Source organism: Rattus norvegicus, chromosome 4 (genome assembly GCF_021556685.1).
Source record: "Rattus norvegicus strain SHRSP/BbbUtx chromosome 4, alternate assembly SHRSP_T2T, whole genome shotgun sequence".
In the NCBI taxonomy this organism is placed as follows: domain Eukaryota; kingdom Metazoa; phylum Chordata; class Mammalia; order Rodentia; family Muridae; genus Rattus; species Rattus norvegicus.
Window position 1 is genome coordinate 139,379,259 of NC_141537.1, and position 20,257 is coordinate 139,399,515.

Below are 20,257 nucleotides of genomic sequence, written 5' to 3' on the forward strand. Positions count from 1 at the left end.
TCTCAGCTCCTCATGGTACTTTCTACAAAATTGACCATATAATTGGTCAAAAAACGGGCCTCAACAGGTACAGAAAGATAGAAATAATCCCATGCGTGCTATCGGACCACCACGGCCTAAAACTGGTCTTCAATAACAATCAAGGAAGAATGCCCACATATACTTGGAAATTGAACAGTGCTCTACTCAATGATAACCTGGTCAAGGAAGAAATAAAGAAAGAAATTAAAAACTTTTTAGAATTTAATGAAAATGAAGGTACAACATACCCAAACTTATGGGACACAATGAAAGCTGTGCTAAGAGGAAAACTCATAGCGCTGAGTGCCTGCAGAAAGAAACAGGAAAGAGCATATGTCAGCAGCTTGACAGCACATCTAAAAGCTCTAGAACAAAAAGAAGCAAATACACCCAAGAGGAGTAGAAGGCAGGAAATAATCAAACTCAGAGCTGAAATCAACCAAGTAGAAACAAAAAGGACCATAGAAAGAATCAACAGAACCAAAAGTTGGTTCTTTGAGAAAATCAACAAGATAGATAAACCCTAAGCCAGACTAACGAGAGGACACACGGAGTACGTCCAAATTAACAAAATGAGAAATGAAAAGGGAGACATAACAACAGATTGAGAGGAAATTCAAAAAATCATCACATCTTACTATAAAAACCTATATTCAACAAAACTTGAAATCTTCAGGAAATGGACAATTTCCTAGACAGATACCGGGTACCGAAGTTAAATCAGGAACAGATAAACCAGTTAAACAACCCCCCCATAACTCCTAAGGAAATAGAAGCAGTCATTAAAGGTCTCCAAACCAAAAAGAGCCCAGGTCCAGATGGGTTTAGTGCAGAATTCTATCAAACCTTCATAGAAGACCTCATACCAATATTATCCAAACTATTCCACAAAATTGAAACAGATGGATCACTACCGAATACCTTCTACAAAGCCACAATTACTCTTATACCTAAACCACACAAAGACACAACAAAGAAAGAGAACTTCAGACCAATTTCCCTTATGAATATCGATGCAAAAATACTCAACAAAATTCTGGCAAACTGAATCCAAGAGCACATCAAAACAATCATCCACCATGACCAAGTAGGCTTCATCCCAGGCATGCAGGGATGGTTTAATATATGGAAAACCATCAACGTGGTCCATTATATAAACAAACGGAAAGAACAAAACCACATGATCATTTCATTAGATGCTGAGAAAGCATTTGACAAAAATCAACACCCCTTCATGATAAAAGTCCTGGAAAGAATAGGAATTCAAGGCCCATACCTGAACATAGTAAAAGCTATATACAGCAAACCAGTTGCTAACATTAAACTAAATGGAGAGAAACTTGAAGCAATCCCACTAAAATCAGGGACTCGACAAGGCTGCCCACTATCTCCCTACTTATTCAATATAGTTCTTGAAGTTCTAGCCAGAGCAATCAGACAACAAAAGAGGTCAAGGGGATACAGATCGGAAAAGAAGAAGTCAAAATATCACTATTTGCAGATGATATGATAGTATATTTAAGTGATCCCAAAAGTTCCACCAGAGAACTACTAAAGCTGATAAACAACTTCAGCAAAGTGGCTGGGTATAAAATTAACTCAAATAAATCTGTTGCCTTCCTCTATACAAAAGAGAAACAAGCCGAGAAAGAAATTAGGGAAACGACACCCTTCATAATAGACCCAAATAATATAAAGTACCTCGGTGTGACTTTAACAAAGCAAGTAAAAGATCTGTACAATAAGGACTTCAAGACACTTAAGAAAGAAATGGAAGAAGACCTCAGAAGATGGAAAGATCTCCAATGCTCATGGATTGGCAGGATTAATATAGTAAAAATGGCCATTTTACCAAAAGCGATCTACAGATTCAATGCAATCCCCATCAAAATACCAATCCAAATCTTCAAAGAGTTAGACAGAACAATTTGCAAATTCATCTGGAATAACAAAAAACCCAGGATAGCTAAAGCTATCCTCAACAATAAAAGGACTTCAGGGGGAATCACTATCCCTGAACTCAAGCAGTATTACAGAGCAATAGTGATAAAAACTGCATGGTATTGGTACAGAGACAGACAGATAGACCAATGGAATAGAATTGAAGACCCAGAAATGAACCCACACAACTATGGTCACTTGATTTTTACAAAGGAGCCAAAACCGTCCAATGGAAAAAAGATAGCATTTTCAGCAAATGGTGCTGCTTCAACTGGAGGTCAACATGTAGAAGAATGCAGATCGATCCATGCTTATCACCCTGTACAAAGCTTAAGTCCAAGTGGATCAAGGACCTGCACATCAAACCAGACACACTCAAACTAATAGAAGAAAAACTAGGGAAGCATCTGGAACACATGGGCACTGGAAAAAATTTCCTAAACAAAACACCAATGGCTTATGCTCTAAGATCAAGAATCGACAAATGGGATCTCATAAAACTGCAAAGCTTCTGTTAGGCAAAGGATACTGTGGTTAGGACAAAACGGCAACCAACAAATTGGGAAAAGTTCTTTACCAATCCTACAACAGATAGCGGCCTTATATCCAAAATATACAAAGAACTCAAGAGTTTAGACCGAAGGGAAACAAATAACCCTATTAAAAAATGGGGTTCAGAGCTAAACAAAGAATTCACAGCTGAGGAATTCCGAATGGCTGAGAAACACCTAAAGAAATGTTCAACATCTTTAGTCATAAGGGAAATGCAAATCAAAACAACCCTGAGATTTCACCTCACACCAGTGAGAATGGCTAAGATCAAAAACTCAGGGGACTACAGATGCTGGCAAGGATGTGGAGAAAGAGGAACACTCCTCCATTGTTGGTGGGATTGCAAACTGGTACAACCATTCTGGAAATCAGTCTGGAGGATCCTCAGAAAATTGGACATTGAACTGCTTGAGGATCCAGCTGTACCTCTCTTGGGCATATAACCAAAAGATGCCCCAACATATAAAAAAGACACGTGCTCCACTATGTTCATTGCAGCCTTATTTATAATAGCCAGAAGCTGGAAAGAACCCAGATGCCCTTCAACAGAGGAATGGATACAGAAAATGTGGTACATCTACACAATGGAATATTACTCAGCTATCAAAAACAACGACTTTATGAAATTCGTAGGCAAATGGTTGGAACTGGAAAACATCATCCTGAGTGAGCTAACCCAATCACAGAAAGACATACATGATATGCACTCATTGATAAGTGGCTATTAGCCCAAATGCTTGAATTACCCTAGATGCCTAGAACAAATGAAACTCAAGACGGATGATCAAAATGTGAATGCTTCACTCCTTATTTAAAAGGGGAACAAGAATACCCTTGGCAGGGAAGAGAGAGGCAAAGATTAAAACAGAGACTGAAGGAACACCCATTCAGAGCCTGCCCCACATGTGGCCCATACATATACAGCCACCCAATTAGATGAGATGGATGAAGCAAAGAAGTGCAGACCGACAGGAGCCGGCTGTAGATCGCTCCTGAGAGACACAACCAGAATACAGCAAATACAGAGGCGAATGCCAGCAGCAAGCCACTGAACTGAGAATAGGAACCCCCGTTGAAGGAATCAGAGAAAGAACTGGAAGAGCTTGAAGGGGCTCGAGACCCCATATGTACAACAATGCCAAGCAACCAGAGCTTCCAGGGACTAAGCCACTACCTAAAGACTATACATGGACTGACCCTGGACTCTGACCTCATAGGTAGCAATGAATATCCTAGTAAGAGCACCAGTGGAAGGGGAAGCCATGGGTCCTGCTAAGACTGAACCCCCAGTGAACTAGACTGGTGGGGCAGGGCGGCAATGGGGGGAGGTTTGGGAGGGAAACACCCATAAGGAAGGGGAGGGGGGAGGAGGATGTTTGCCCAGATACCGGGAAAGGGAATAACACTCGAAATGTATATAAGAAATACTCAAGTTAATAAAAAAAATTATTCACAAAAAAAAGAAGATGGCAGTGAAATTGTCATGCCAGGATATGTAAAGGTATGCCCACCTTTCACAGCCTTTTTACTAAAGTCACTGTGATGAACATGAAAAGCCCCTACTGAGAACCTATTTCTGAGACCCTAACCCCCAAAGAGACTCCCTTGAGTTTCAGGAAATAACAAATGGCCATTCTCACCTCCCAGAGCAAATTTGCTGTCCCAGGCTCCCTAGGTCCAGATAATTAGAGGTCTACTGCTATGACAGGTCTACTTGGACAAGAGGAAGAAAGATACCCTATTCCTCACTCTAAGTCCTGGGAATGAAATGTTTCTTCTCCAGAATGCCTGAATTTCTACTGCAGCTACCCAGGAATAGGAGTCAGCCAGGCCAGTGTTGTGAACTACTCTTCAAACAAGTTAAATGAAATTGCATTCCTCTGGGATCTAAAAGAAGAGATTTCTACTCTGCCTTGGAGGCCTGAACGCTCCTTAGAGTGCCTGTTACATGGTTGGCTGGCTGTGTGTCTGACTTTGGCATTAATAATCCTTCAAATAAACTATCCTCCTCCTCCTATGAGGACAATCCTATTCAGAATTCCCATTGAACCCTAAATCTGAAAGCTTCCATGTTATTTCCCGAAAAATGTACAATAATCCTAGTAACAGTGGTTGGCTGTGCTGACTGACACCTTTGATGCTTTCCTGTTTTTGTCTGGGAGAGATCATCGCTTGCAGTGTTAAAATCAACATTCACTCTTTTGATTTGGACTTTACATCTCTGAAATTTCTCAGAGTAAATCTGTCTGGATGTGGTATTTTGCATAAAGCTCAAAAGACTTTTCTGTTGTCATCCTAACTAAACGAGGTCTAAATTACCTTGGTGTTGTTGCTCTTGCTTTTCAATACTTGCATCCAGAGCCAGGCCTTCCAAATTAAGTCCCACGTGCAAGCTACAAGGACCCCCATTGTGTGCCCCAGACTCATCTCAAAATAACGGGCAACCTTTTCATGCTGCCAACTTCACTGTCTCTCTTTAAAAGAGGGAAAGAAAGAATTTTACCCTGGCAGGATGAATAGTAACCAAACCAATAGCTATCAAAATGTTCAGAGAGGGAGCAGATGAATAGGAATTCAGAGAGATCAGTAGAATCGAATAACCCTGAGTTCAAAACTTGCTTCTATGATTTACAAGCAGTGGGCCCTGGGGCAAAGACTGTCAATGTTGCATTCTTCTCTAATACATATATATATATATAATATGTATACATATCTAATACATATATATATATAATGTATTCTGAAAGCAAGCATTTATTGCACCCTTGCTGTGCTATTCTGTACATGTGGTGGATTATAGACATTGTATTTACTCCATTCAATGTTTTTTTATGGTGTAGGTATTCACTCTTAAGTTTTTATTTGTTTAAATGTGCTTGCCAAAGCTCTATCAAGCAGAAAAGCCAGAGACAGAATTAAATGTAAAAAAATAAAAATCATAATGTGCAATATAGTAGTTTAGATTTATAGCAGGTAAACAGGAAATAGCTATTTAGGAAATTAAACTCCATTTTAAACTCCTAAATTTCATCACTTTCTCCCACTCTCCTCCTTCTAGGTCTTCTCAAATCCTTTCCCTCCAACCCCTTCATGTCCCCTCTTCTCTCAAATTGATGGTATCTTTGTCTCTGATAGTTAGTGGTATGTACACATATATGTAGATATGTGCACAAATGTATGAATATAACCTGTTGATCTATTTTGATTTTATATGTTTTGGGACTTACCACTTCATATTGGAGAACCAATTAGGGGAGCTCCTCCACAGGAAAGGTTAATTGTCCCTTTCTTAGCAGTGATTAGTTGCCTGTAGTTCTTTGTATGTGGGTGGAAGCCAGTGAGATTTACTTCTTCTTTAATATGTATTTTGATAATGCCAGTAATAAATTATTTTTTATGCAGCCATTTCTAGGGAAGACTCTTTCACAGCAGACTTTCTTGTGTGCTGGCTCTTATAATATCCCTGCCCCCTATTCTGTGGTATTTGTGAACTACAAATGAACAAGATGTAATGCAGATAAATTTGTTGGGGCTAAGCTACTCATGATCTATTGATCTCTGCATTGAGTCCAGTTTTGGCTTTCTGTATGGTCTTTATTGTCTCTAAATAAAGATTTCTTGATGAGCAGCGATAACTACGTTTATCTGTGGGTAAAAGGATAAGAGGTTTTATTGGGTATTTTATGTATTTACATTTGAAATGTTTCCTGGTTTCCCCTCTGCAAACCCCCATCCCATCCCCCATTCTCCGTGCTTCTTTGAGGATACTCCCCTACCCACTACAGCATCACCACTTTAGCCTCCCTCTATGGTGGGGCATCAAGTCTTCACAGGACATATGCAGCTGGAGCCATGCATCCCTCCATGTGTACTCTTTGGTTGGTGGTTTAGTCCCTGATAACATTACACTGTAAGTATACTTTCCTAGGACAGTGAAGGCAATAGATTCTCTTCTAGAGCTATATAGCTTTACTGGCCTCAGGGAGTTGGCTAGGTTTCTAATACCAGACATGATTTCCTGCCTATTGTGTAGGCCTTACATTCTACTAGATAGTAGTTGGTTACCAGCACATTATGAGTGTGCCTTATTGTAACTTAGGATATCTTGCCATGTTGGTCATTGATTTGGTTCATAGGTTTTTAAGTAGGATATGACTGTGACTTGCTTCCCTCTTTCGGCAGCTTGCAAAGTACCTCTGGTATCATGAAAGTTAAACCTCAAGAAGAAAGCATTCAGATTGTATCCAGCTCGAATCATCTGAAAGCTTTCTCCCAGGTGTTCCAGGCCTTTAGCAATAGAGCCTTCTCTTAAACATCGAAGAGGCAACCAAGAATATTAATGGCCTATTTTGTTTTGGGAGTCATGTGTTGGACTACCAGAACCAAATATTCAGAAGGAGATAATGAATAGCATAAGAAAGGTGATACCATTCAGTCTCAATCCACCAATAAATTTCTTACAAGATTGTGTTGGGTTTTCACTCCCCCAATGTACATAGGCCTCCCAGGGAAATGAAGACTATTAACTGCAATGTTGCAACTTTCATTGGGTTTGTGTCAGACACCTGGCTTCTGTGCCTTGCCTTGGAAAATGTTCAGTTCACAATGAATAAGTTCTTGACTAGCTAACCTCACACTTGTTACTACTCATAAATAAATAAATAAATAAATAAATAAATAAATAAATAAATAAATAACATATAAATGTGTGTGCCTGTGTGTGTGTGTGTGTATGTGTGTGATAGGAATTTTATTTAAAATCACTCCATCACCTATACATTACTGAGTTAAAAAGAATATTCATTATTTTAAGAACATGTAAAGAATTCTGTGAATTATGGATAAAAAGTACATATACATATATACATACTTTTCATTGTTTATATTTATAATAATATCAGAATTTGAAAGGATATTAGAAAGCGATTATTCTGATTGTTTTATAATAAGGCAGGTTCAATTTTTTTAACTTTTCAAACAAACGTCTATATGTTTTATTTTCAAGTACAAAATTGCAAGTATTTTGTTAAAAAACACACCTCAGAGACAAAGACAGACACTATCTCTGAGTGAAAGGCTAGAAAACAAATTTCTGAGCAAATGATCAGAAGAAGCAAGCTGGAGTAGCCACTCTAATATCGAATAAAATCGATTTTCAACCAAAAGTCATCAAAAAAGATAAGGAAGGACACTTCATATTCATCAAAGGAAAAATCCACCGAGATGAACTCTCAATTCTAAATATCTATGCTCCAAATACAAGGGCACCTACATACATAAAAGAAACCTTACTAAAGCTCAAAGCACACATTGTACCTCACACAATAATAGTAGGAGATTTCAACACCACTCTCATCAATGGACAGATCATGGAAACAGAAATTAAACAGAGACATAGACAGACTAAGAGAAGTCATGAATCAAATGGACTTAACAGATATTTATAGAACATTCTAACCTAAAACAAAGGGATATACCTTCTACTCACCACCTCATGGTACTTTCTCCAAAATTGACCATATAATTGACCATAAAACAGGCCTCAACAGATACAGAAAAATAGAAATAATCCCATGCTTCCTATTAGAACACCACGGGTTAAAGCTGCTATTCAATAAAAATACGGGAAGAATGCCCACATATACATGGAAGTTGAACAATGCTCTAGTTAATGGTAACCTGGACAAGGAAGAAATAATCAAAGAAATTAAAGACTTCTTAGAATTTAATGAATATGAAGGTACAACACACCCAAACTTACGGGACACAATGAAAGCCGTGTTAAGAGGAAAACTCATAGCTCTGAGTGCCTGCAGAAAGAAACAGGAGAGAGCATATATCAGCAGCTTGACAGCACACCTAAAAGCTCTAGAACAAAAAGAATCAAATATACCCAGGAGGAGTAGAAGGCAGGAAATAATCAAACTCAGAGCTGAAATCAACCAAGTAGAAACAAAAAGGACCATAGAAAGAATCAACATAATCAAAAGCTGGTTCTTTGAGAAAATTAACAAGATAGATAAACCCTTAGCCAGACTAATGAGAGACACAGAGAGTGTGTCCAAATTAACAAAATCAGAAATGAAAAGGGAGACATAACTACAGAAACAGAAGAAATTCAAAAAAATCATCAGATCCTACTACAAAAGCATATATTCAACAAAACTTGAAAATCTGGAGGAAATGGAAAATTTCTTAGACAGATACCAGGTACCAAAGTTAAATCAGGAACAGATAAACCACTTTAAAAAACCCCATAATTCCTAACGAAATAGAAGCAGTCATTAAAGGTTTCCCAACCAAAAAGAGCCCAGGTCCAGACGAGTTTAGTGCAGAATTCTATCAAACTTTCATAGAAGACCTCATACCAATACTATCCAAACTATTCCACAAAATTGAAACAGACAGAGCACTACTGAATTCCTTCTATGAAGCCACAATTACTCTTATACCTAAACCACACAAAGACACAACAAGAAAGAGAACTTCAGACCAATTTCCCTTATGAATATCGATGCAAAGGTACTCAATAAAATTCTGGCAAAATAAATCCAAGAGCACATCAAAACAATCATCCACCATGATCAAGTAGGGTTCATCCCAGGCATGCAGGGATGGTTTAATATACAGAAAACCATCAATGTAATCCACTACATAAACAAACTGAAAGATAAAAAACACATGATCATTTCACTAGATGCTGAGAAAGCATTTGACAAAATTCAACACCCCTTCATGATAAAAGTCCTGGAAAGAATAGGAATTCAAGGCCAAAACCTAAACATAGTAAAAGCCATATAGAGCAAACCAGTCTCTAACATTAAACTAAATGGAGAGAAACTTGAAGCAATCCCACTAAAATCAGGAACTGGACAAGGCTGCCCACTCTCTCCCTACTTATTCAATATAGTTTTTGAAGTTCTAGCCAGAGCACTCAGACAACAAAAGGAGAGCAAAGGGATACAGATTGGAAAAGAAGAAGTCAAAATATCACTATTTGCAGATGATAAGATAGTATATTTAAGTGATACCAAAAGTTCCACCAGAGAACTACTAAACCTGATAAACACCTTCAGCAAAGTGGCTGGGTATAAAATTAACTCAAGTAAATCAATAGCCTTCCTCTACACAAAAGAGAAACAAGCCAAGAAAGAAATTAGGGAAATGACTCCCTTCATAAAAGTCCCAAATAATATAAAATACCTCGGTGTTACTTTAAGCAAGCAAGTGAAAGATCTGTTTGATAAGAATTTCAAGAAACTGAAGAGAGAACTTGAAGAAGATCTCAGAAGATGGAAAGATCTCCCATACTTATGGATTGGCAGGATTAATATAGTAAAAATGGCCATTTTACCAAAAGCGATCTACAGATACAATGCAATCCCCATCAAAATACCAATCCAATTCTTCAGAGAGTTAGAACAATTTGCAAATTCATCTGGAATAACAAAAAATCTAGGATAGATAAAACTATCCTCAACAATAGAAGGACTTCCAGGGGAATCACTATCCCTGTACTCAAGCACTACAGAGCAATAGTGATAAAAACTGCATGGTATTGGTACAGAGACAGACAGATAGACTAGTGGAATAGAATTGAAGACCCAGAAATGAACCCACACACCTATGGTCACTTGATTTTTGACAAAGGAGCCAAAACCAGCCAATGGAAAAAAGATAGCATTTTCAGCAAATGGTGCTGGTTCTACTGGAGGTCAGCATGTAGAAGAATGCAGATCGATCCATGCTTATCACCCTATACAAAGCTTAAGTCCATGTGAATCAAGGACCTCCACTTCAAACCAGATACACTCAAAGTAATAGAAGAAAAAGTGGGGAAGAATCTCGAACACATGGGAACTGGAGAAAATTTCATGAACAAAACACCAATGGCTTTGCTCTAAGATCAAGAATCAACAAATGGGACTTCGTAAAACTGCAAAGCTTCTGCAAAGGAAAGTAGACTGTTGTTAGGACAACATGGCAACCAACAGATTGGGAAAAGATCTTTACCAATCCTACAACTAATTGCAGGCTTATAACCAAAATATACAAAGAATTCAAGAAGTTAGACTGCAGGGAGACAAATAACCCTATTAAAAAATGGAGTTCACCTGCAAACTGGTACAACCATTCTAGAAATCAGTCTGGTGGTTCCTCAGAAAATTGGACATTGAACTACCTGAGGACCCAGCTATACCTCTCTTGGGCATATACCCAAAAGATGCCCCAACATATAACAAAGACACATGCTCCACTATGTTCATAGCAGCCTTATTTATAATAGCCAGAATCTGGAAAGAACCCAAATGCCCTTCAACAGAGGAATGGATACAGAAAATGTGGGACATCTACACAATGGAATATCATTCAGCTATCAAAAACAATGACTTTATGAAATTCATAGGCAAATGGAGGGAACTGGAAAATATCCTGAGTGAGGTAACCCAATCACAGAAAAACACACATGGTATGCACTCATTGATAAGTGGCTATTAGCCCAAATGCTTGAATTACCCTAGATGCACAGAACACATGATACTCAAGGATGACCCAAATGCAAATGCTTCACTACTTCTTCAAAAGGGGAACAAGAAAACCCTTGGCAGGGAATAGGGAGGAAAATTTAGAACAGAGGCAGAAGGAACACCCATTCAGAGCCTGCCCCACATGTGGCCCATACATATACACCCACCCAATTAGATAAGATGGATGAAGCAAAGAAGTGCAGGCTGGCAGGAACCGGATATAGATCTCTTCTGAGAGATACACCCAGAATACAGCAAATACATAGGTGAATGCCAGCAGCAATACACTGAACTGTGATCAGGACCCCTGTTAAAGGAATCAGAGAAAGGTCTGGAAGAGCTTTAAGGAGCTCAAGACCTGCTATGAACAACAATGCCAACCAACCGGAGCTTCCAGGGACTAAGCCACTACCCAAAGACTATACATGGACTGACCCTGGGCTCCAACCTCATAGGTAGCAATGAATAGCCTAGTAAGAGCACCAGAGGAAGGGGAAGCCCTTGTGTCCTGCCAAGACTGAACCCCCAGTGAATGCGATTGCTGGGGGGAGGGCGGTAATGGGGAGAGCATGGGGAGGGGAAAACCATAGAGAAGTGGAGTTGGAAAGGTTAGGGGGATGTTGGCCTGGAAACCAGGAAAGGGAATAACAATCGAAATGTATATAAGAAATACCCAATTTAATAAAGATGAAAAAAATCACTGTAAAGTAATTTTCAGAAACATTTAGAGAAAACTGATCTTATAAATGAGTATCAACCATATGATTTACATTTCTAGTCAAGTAAAGACACACATTTAAATGCATTGATGTTTATGCTACAAATTTTGGGTCCAATCATTTCCCTGTTGATTCTGATAGTTCACTAAATGATGTACTCTTGCTCCAATCTGAGTTCAGCTTGGACAATTTAATATACATTATTAAATACATAATGTATTTAATATACATTATGCTGCGAAGCATCTGGTTAGCTTCTCTGGATATATGTTCTGTCATAAGGTCCAGTGATAGTGGAAGAAGATATCTGGTACCCTGCTTGCTTTTTGTCAATGGACACAAATGTAGACCTATGAGAGAAGTGACAATCTTAATTGAGAAAATGTCTCCATAACACTGGCCTAGGGGCAATGTCTGTAGGACATTTTCTTGATTAATGGTTGATATTGGAAGGGCCAATCACTGAGTCATTGCCATCCTTGTGCATGTGGTCCTGGATGTCCTATAAGAAAGCAAGCTGTGTTAGCCAGTAAGTTCATCTGTGGCTTCTGCTTAAGTTTTTGCTCCAACTTCCTATGATTATGGATTACCTAGAAGTAATATATTATTTTATATATCAAATAAACCCTTTCCTCCCCAAGTTGCTTTTGTTCATGGTGTTTCATTACAGCAAAAGAAATGCAGCTAATTCAGGAATGTGTACCCAGGCCATGGAATATTGCTGAGACAAAACTATGTTGTTTTGCGGAGGATTACTGAAAGTCTTTGGGACTTTGGCATAAGGAAGTTATGAAATCTCAGACACTAATAACCTGTTTATGGAAGCTGAAAGATATGGATGGATACTGAAAGAAATACAGAGAAGGACTGGCTTGGGATGTTTCAGAGGGAAGCAAAAACCCTTTTCAAGGCTATTTGTTTAATATTTTTAACTGAAAGCGTATTATACCTCTAGGGTGGAGTAGAAAAATGAGCTATGATTAAAAAGAGACCAGCCCAACCAACATGAAATCTTTGCTTAGCTGGGGCAACCAATGATGCCTAGTGCCAGCCACGATGACTAAGAAGACATTAATATCATTAGGGTGGTAGTTACATGAAGGAATGCTCCATTTAGTTTTGTGGGATTCATGGAAATTTCTACTTGTGATCATTTCTCCTACAATTTACATTCATTTGTTTATATATACATACATAGTTATATTATTCACTTTAATATAGTAAGATGTGCAAATAAAATAGCGATTTTTATTCTTTTTATGCAATATATTTCTTTGTTTACATTTCAAATGTTATTTCCTTTCCCACTTTCCTGTTCATAAGGCCCCTCACCCCTCCCCCTTCTCTCCCATAAGGGTGCCCCCCCTTTACCTGGGACATTGGAACCCTGGGTCCATCCATGTATAGTCTTTGGGTAGTGGTCTATTTCCTGGAAACTCTGGTTGGTTGGCATTGTTGTTCTTATGGTATTGCAAGCCCCTTCAGCTCCTTTCAATCCTCCCTCTAATTCCCCCAAAGGGAATTCCCCCTGTTCTCAGTTCAGTGGTTTGCTGCTAGTATTCACCTCTGTATTTGACACAACTCTTTTGGTTGTGTCTCTCAGGGGAGATCTATATTTGGTCCTTTTCAGCATGCACCTTTTAGCTTCATCAGACTGAAATCAGCAGCTTTTCTAGCCTTATATAAAGTTTAGGTATGTTAAAATTGAAATTTGAACTTGTGTGATTGCTTCGTTTGTTTCAGGCTTGTGCTAAAGCTCTTTCTACAATGATGGACGTATCCTATTATGACCTGTCCAATTCAGTGGCCATGAGCCTCATCTGTCTATTGAACCCTTGAAATGTCACTGGTATAAATGAGCAATTGAATATTTAAGCTTTATTTAATTTTGAATAGCTAATTACCATAGTTAGTTCAAATGTATGCATTTATTTACTTTGCTTGTTTTTACTGCGTGTGGGTACTGACAACTGTATTGGGAGACAGGGCTGTCTGTCTTACATGCCATATCTCTCCACATCTTTATAATCTTTTCCTCTACCCCTTAACCCACCCCACATCTTTCTCATGATGCTTGGCATTATGAAAAATAAAAATAACCTCATTTCTCTCCCACTCCAAATTGAATATATCTAATATGTATTAGAATATCTAAAATGTTTTTCTCTTACCCTTTCAAGCTTTATTTTGGTAACATGTAGCCTGAATAACTAGGAAAGGACATCGATTTAACAGCTCTGTGGGTTTATTAGATGACATACTTGACTTGAAGATTGCCTTACCTATTACAACTTTATAAAACTTTTTAATAGGGTGTTGTTTTAATGCCACATTCAGAAAAAGATATAGGAGGTAGAAAAATTGCATTCTGAATCAGTTGTGACCTCAATTGCAACAATGTTAATTTGAGAGATCTTCTCTCTGGTGCTAAGAAAACAACTGCTATTATATACTGAAAATAAAGTTATGATGCCCTGAAAGACACAATCAATTGAAAACTCTAAGCTTTAAGTGGATAATATACCTCAAATGTACTTTTTTAGGGGCAGATTTTAGGTATTCTAATGACCTTGTGGGTGTTTCATATCTTCAACACAACACATACAGTGATTATATACCGTTCATTAAAACATCATTTCCAACACAGATACAAACATTTCTAAAAATCAGGAACAAGAGCTCTTTCACTCTGACAAAGCTATGTACTCTTCACATCATAATGAGGGCTTGCTGCTCTGAAGTTAACAGCTAAAAAATGAACAGGAATTGGCAGAGATTTAGAACAAATATATAAAGCTTAGATTACAATAGTATATTATATTTCAGCTTTCCTGAAATCCAGATAAATAGACAATAAATCAAACTTTGTAATATTATTCTTTTTCTGTGAGATTAAATGTGCAGAAAATAAAGCCAACAAATGTCTTGAGTATATCTAAATAGTTAGCTCGTATAATTGTGTTATGTAAAGGCTTACATTGGCATATAGATGTTAGGTTGTAATTCCTCCATGTTCTAGAAAGCTTAAATTGCCTGTATGATGGAGATCTAAACTTCAATTCTATAAATTTAATTAAGGTATTAATTTTAATTAAGGTATTTTACCATTTACCCTTAATTTTTAACACTATTTATTTCTTAGATGTTCCTTAGAGCTAAAAAAAATGAGCATTATATTAATGTCACTGGTTATCCTCTCTGAGACTGTGTGCGTGTGTGTGTGTGTGTGTGTGTGTGTGTGCATGTGTGTGTGTGTGTGCATGTGTGTGTGCATTCATGCATACATGTGCATATATTTGTAGTTGTGTGTGTGTGACACATGCATGAGTGTAAAGATATGTATGCAAGTGTATATATGTGTGTATAAATGTGTGTGTTGCAGGCAGAATAGGATTTATATGTCCTTAATGTCAAGTCAGTTTACTCTTTTTGAGATATGAGCTCACATTCTACCTGTATCTAACCATTTTCATCTAGGCATGTGGCCAGTAAGCCCCAGCCCATGCTGCCCTGATGCTGGCATTGCATGTATTCCCAGCCACTCTGGACTTTGAAAATGCACAACGGCTATGGGAATACGAATTAGGTCATCATGTTAGGTCCGCTTGTTTGCTCAGCATGCATTTGCTCTCCACAGCCTAGTAATTATTTTTTTGGCTACCACATACTAAAAGGATTATGGTCTTGGGTAGTATGTGTTGATGTTTACAGAACTTATCATTTGTGCATGTTTATTGGTATTCACAGTTACTGATACTGTAAATTTCATGGTGTTAGAAAAACTGGAGAACATCTGAAATAACTATTCAATGGCTATCTAATGAATATAACTTATTGATAGCAAATCACTTCTAAGACAAACGGAACCATTTCCTATCAACAACTTTTAATTCTTCAGCTGCATCATCATGCACATTTAAGTAGAATAGATTAGATGAAAGAAGATAACATTGTGTAATATATTAGTGACGGGAGATATTTTAGGCTTTATTTTTTTCTTATATGATCGAGAAAACATTTAATGATTCAAAGACTTCTATTGAACACCCTGTAGAAGCTACGGATGACAAATTTATATCAGAATAGCTGAAGGATCAGAGTATGATTACATTTTCAAGAAGATTCCAAAATTATTTGTTAATGGAGCCTTACATGTTACTCTACACCAATCAAAGAATGTACATAGATACTCCAAACTGCTCAGAGATCGCTATCTGAATTATAAAAAGCAAAAGGACAATTCTGGTATGTTTATAACTCTATGTATTTTAGTCATTTATGTTCCTTAGGAAGCCTATTTTATTCACAGATTTGGAGATTTGTTGAGACTCGGGGTGTAAACACATCAGAAAATTAAATTTTGAGCAAGATTCACCTGCAAAGAGCTAGCTAATATGGGTAGCAAATTGCAAGTTCTGCAAGGCAGTTCACTGATACTAAGTTGTCTGCTACAGAGAGCCATGCACACTTCATCATGTTCTGTGTTACTCAGTCCTCAGTAGACATATTTGCCTGAAATATGCAATTGCAGTCTGATTCTGAATTGCTCCCTGACAAGGTTCATCTATTCAAAATCTTGTCTCTATCACATGGTGTTTATTTATGGTGGTTTTGCAGTCTCTGATAGATTGAGTCTAGCTAGGATTTTCGCATAGGTCATGAAAGTGATCCTTTGAAGCGTAGACCCAATTATGATTCCAGCTGCAGTCTCTTCTTCTTGTCGCCAAGTGGATTGCAGCCCCAGACCAAGGCTCCTACCTCCATAATCATCACCATACCTTTTTAGAATATTATGGGTTGCAAACTTTCTAATGCTGTGAATTGAAATAAATTCCTCTCTCCTTTAAACGGTCCATTTAGGTGTTCTATCACAGCAATGAGGAAAACAGCTATGCTGCTGCTGCTACTGCTACTACTACTACTACTACTACTACTACTACTACTACTACTACTACTACTCCTCTCTGTGTGTGTATCTTTGTCTGTCAGTCTATATGTCTCTCTCTGCCTCTCTCTCTCTCTCTCTCTCTCTCTCTCACACACACACACACACACACACACACACACACCACAACATATACGCAAACAACTTAAGTTTTACGTATAGGAGAAAGGATACAGTGTCCTTGTCAGTCTGGCTTATTTCACACAGCATAATGAGTGACAGTAGCATTCATATTTCTGAAATGTAGTGATTTCATTTTCCTTACTCCTTAAAAGAAATATGATATTTATACATGTCACATTTTCTATACAAATTTATCTGTTCATGGACATTGTGGAGATTTACATATGCTTGGCCCAGGGAGTGGCATTATTTGGAGGTACGGCTTTGTTGAAGGAAGTGTGTCACTGTGACTGTGGGTGTTAAGTCCCTCTTCCTAGTTGCCTGGAAGCCAATCTTCTAACTGCCTTCAGAATAAGAGGTGAAACTCTAATCTCCTTCACATCACATCTGCCTGGACACTGTCAGGCTCTCACTTTGATGATAATGGACTGAACCTCTGAATTTGTAAGCCAGCCCCGATTAAATGTTGTCATTTATAAGAGTTGCCTTTGTCATGGTATCTGTTCACAGCTGTTAAACCCAACTAAGCTAGACACTACTTACCTTTTGTAAATAGTGCAGCAATGTACATTGATGTATGGTTCTGTCCTGGTAGGACTGAGAATGCTTTTGGTAATATACCCAGGAAAGTTATAGATGAAACTTACAGTAATTCTGTTGTTATTTATTTTTGAGATATTCACGCTGATTTTCATAGTGGCTGCTCCAATTTTTTATTTTGACTAACCATGTAGTATGGTTCTTCCCACACTATTTGTGTTGGGTAATTTTTGGACTTTTTTTGGGAGGGGTAAGTTATTTAGCAAATACTAGCTTTACTTTTCAGAATAAATAAGATTTTGCATATTGTCATTATGGTAATTGTATATGTTACATATTCAAATTACAGATACATGGGTATGTCATATTTTGCTTGTCTCAATCTTCGTTCTCACTGAAAGGCCAGGTGTGACACCAGAGTAATTTTTTGAGCCCACACTTGGTACAACCTAGCAGTCACAGGAGTCATCAATAAAAGTTCACAGTAATATTTCCACAGAGAGAAACGAAAATGGAATGTTGGCACCAGAAGCCCTTCAGGCTTCATTTGTGAGAACCTGTTGGAGATAGTTTGGCCCAGTAGAGAAATATGTGACAAATATGAAGTATTTTCTCTGTGCAGAAAAGCTTTAGCCCCTTTTTGCTGATAGAGTTGTAAATTATTTACATAACCATCATATAACAACTTATTGACTTCAAGATTCTAAAGTACCCTATTAATGTTTTAAGCATTTCCCTTTATTTTAACACGACTAAATTATTTAGGCAATGTTAAAGTGTTTTATGCTTTGACTAATGAGTAGAAACAGTGTATATCATATCTTATTTTAATTGGCTGTTTACCTTATCCTGTGGAAATCATGCATTTATTATATCTGACATAATTAACTATGCATATACTCCCTGATGGATCTGTTTGCCATTTTTACTCACACTGTAGGCATTAAGACACATAACTGTACAGATAATTGTTAATTGGAGAATGTCACTTTTTCCCTCTATAGCAAGTTACATTTCTCACCTACAGGCAATGCAGAATTTTGACTGTATATTCTTTCCACATGCCGTCTAACTTTGTCTTTTCTAAGCAAACCAAAAAGAAATGTACCTTACCTACTCAACAAAAATCTCCTGATAGGTTTGTAGATACCATAAAAACAAGTTCATAGTTTAAGTTGACAGTGAGTACATTCACAGTATTTCTACTTTTTGCGTGATGAGATAGTCAAGGAAAAGGATGGCGCCCAAAACAATAATCCACATGACCTGCAAAGTCAATGCTTACTTTCATCCTATCAAGTCATAAAATGCCTGGTGAGGTAATGCTTTTTCTGAATCAGGAATTCAAAGCAAGAGTTATATTAGAGTAGCATAAAACAAAACCCTGTCTTGAATCTCCTTTGGTAATTGCACACCACCTTTTTTTGTGTGTGTACTATGAGAGAATTTATGCAGGGCTCACATGCCTCACTGCGTCATGGAGAAATAAGAGCATCAGTAGCTCTATTTCCACCAAGATTCACAGTAAATATGTAAGCTTCTAAAAGCAATGCTTCATACTTTGGAAGATGGTCCTTTGGAAAAGAAATTATTTCAGCAGTAAAGATTTCTAAAAAATAGATTACATTCTTTGATTAGTCTGAAGTTGTAGCTTAGAGATATGCAAGGACTTAGGTTTGATCGCTGTGTAGGAAAGATGAAGGGAAAGAGGAAAAAGAGGAGGAAAAAGATGAGGAGGAAGAAAGAAAATGAAAGTATATTATGCTGTCTCCTTCAATTAAGTCATGAAAGTCAAAGGTTTCTGTATCAGGCTCTCTGAGACTAGTGTCCTAAAATCACATATGAGCTCAAATAAGTAGGGCTTATATATGAGATGATATTTTCCTTCTTAGTAGCCAAACATGTCTTCTCTGTAGTAGAAAACACAGAATACCCTTTAACTTTTTAAAATGAAAGCCCCAAAATAAAATACGTACAATCTCCTCTTTCTTCATTGAAAAATAGTATATGTTGGATTTTGCAGTAAATAGAGGAAGACAAGTCTGACGTATCTATCAATATTTATACAAAAGTTTTATGCTAATCATTATAAAGTATTATAATATTTTACAAAATGTAGTTATTTTCATCTTAATTCCTTACTCAAGTGAGTTAAATGCATATATACACATATAACATGCACCTCCATGTTTATCATGTGTTTATTCAAAAATGCTGAAATTTAAAAATTACCAAGTTGTCATTAGAAGATACATAGATTAACCCTGAAGTATTGCCACTATGAAATATTTATCAGCACTGAAAATCCATAAGCTATCAAATTATGAGAAAGAATGGCATGGCACTGATAATATACTGAGTATATGATTCACACTCAAGGAGAGGCCCCAAGATCAAGAGTAGTTAATCAATGCTATAGGTTCCAATTGTTGTGAATTCGATATTGTATTGTTTTTATTTTCTGGTGTTTATTGTTCATTAGTTTGGTTTTGTTGTTGTTGAGTTTTGTGTTGTTGTTGTTGTTGTTGTTAGAGAGAAAGTACTTGAAGCTGGGTGGTTATGGAACAGGGGACAGTGTGGGAGGACTACAAGGAGAAAATATGTTCAAAATATATTTCTATTAAAAATAAAAATGTAATAAAATATATTGCAGTTCTTAATGTGTATCACTGGGTGAAAATGAAAGGCAATGAAAAGAGTTGTTGCCATGATTTGGTGGGTAGGGAGAAAGAATAGCTAACGTATGCAGTTTACTTAGGCTAGAAAAAAATATACAATTAAATCCATGTGAACAATTAAAATCCATGTGAACTTTATTGTGCAGTATAAAATTTTGGGATAATAATGCGCAGGGCAGGTTCAGTATTTGTAGAAAGAGTGCTCCTCTT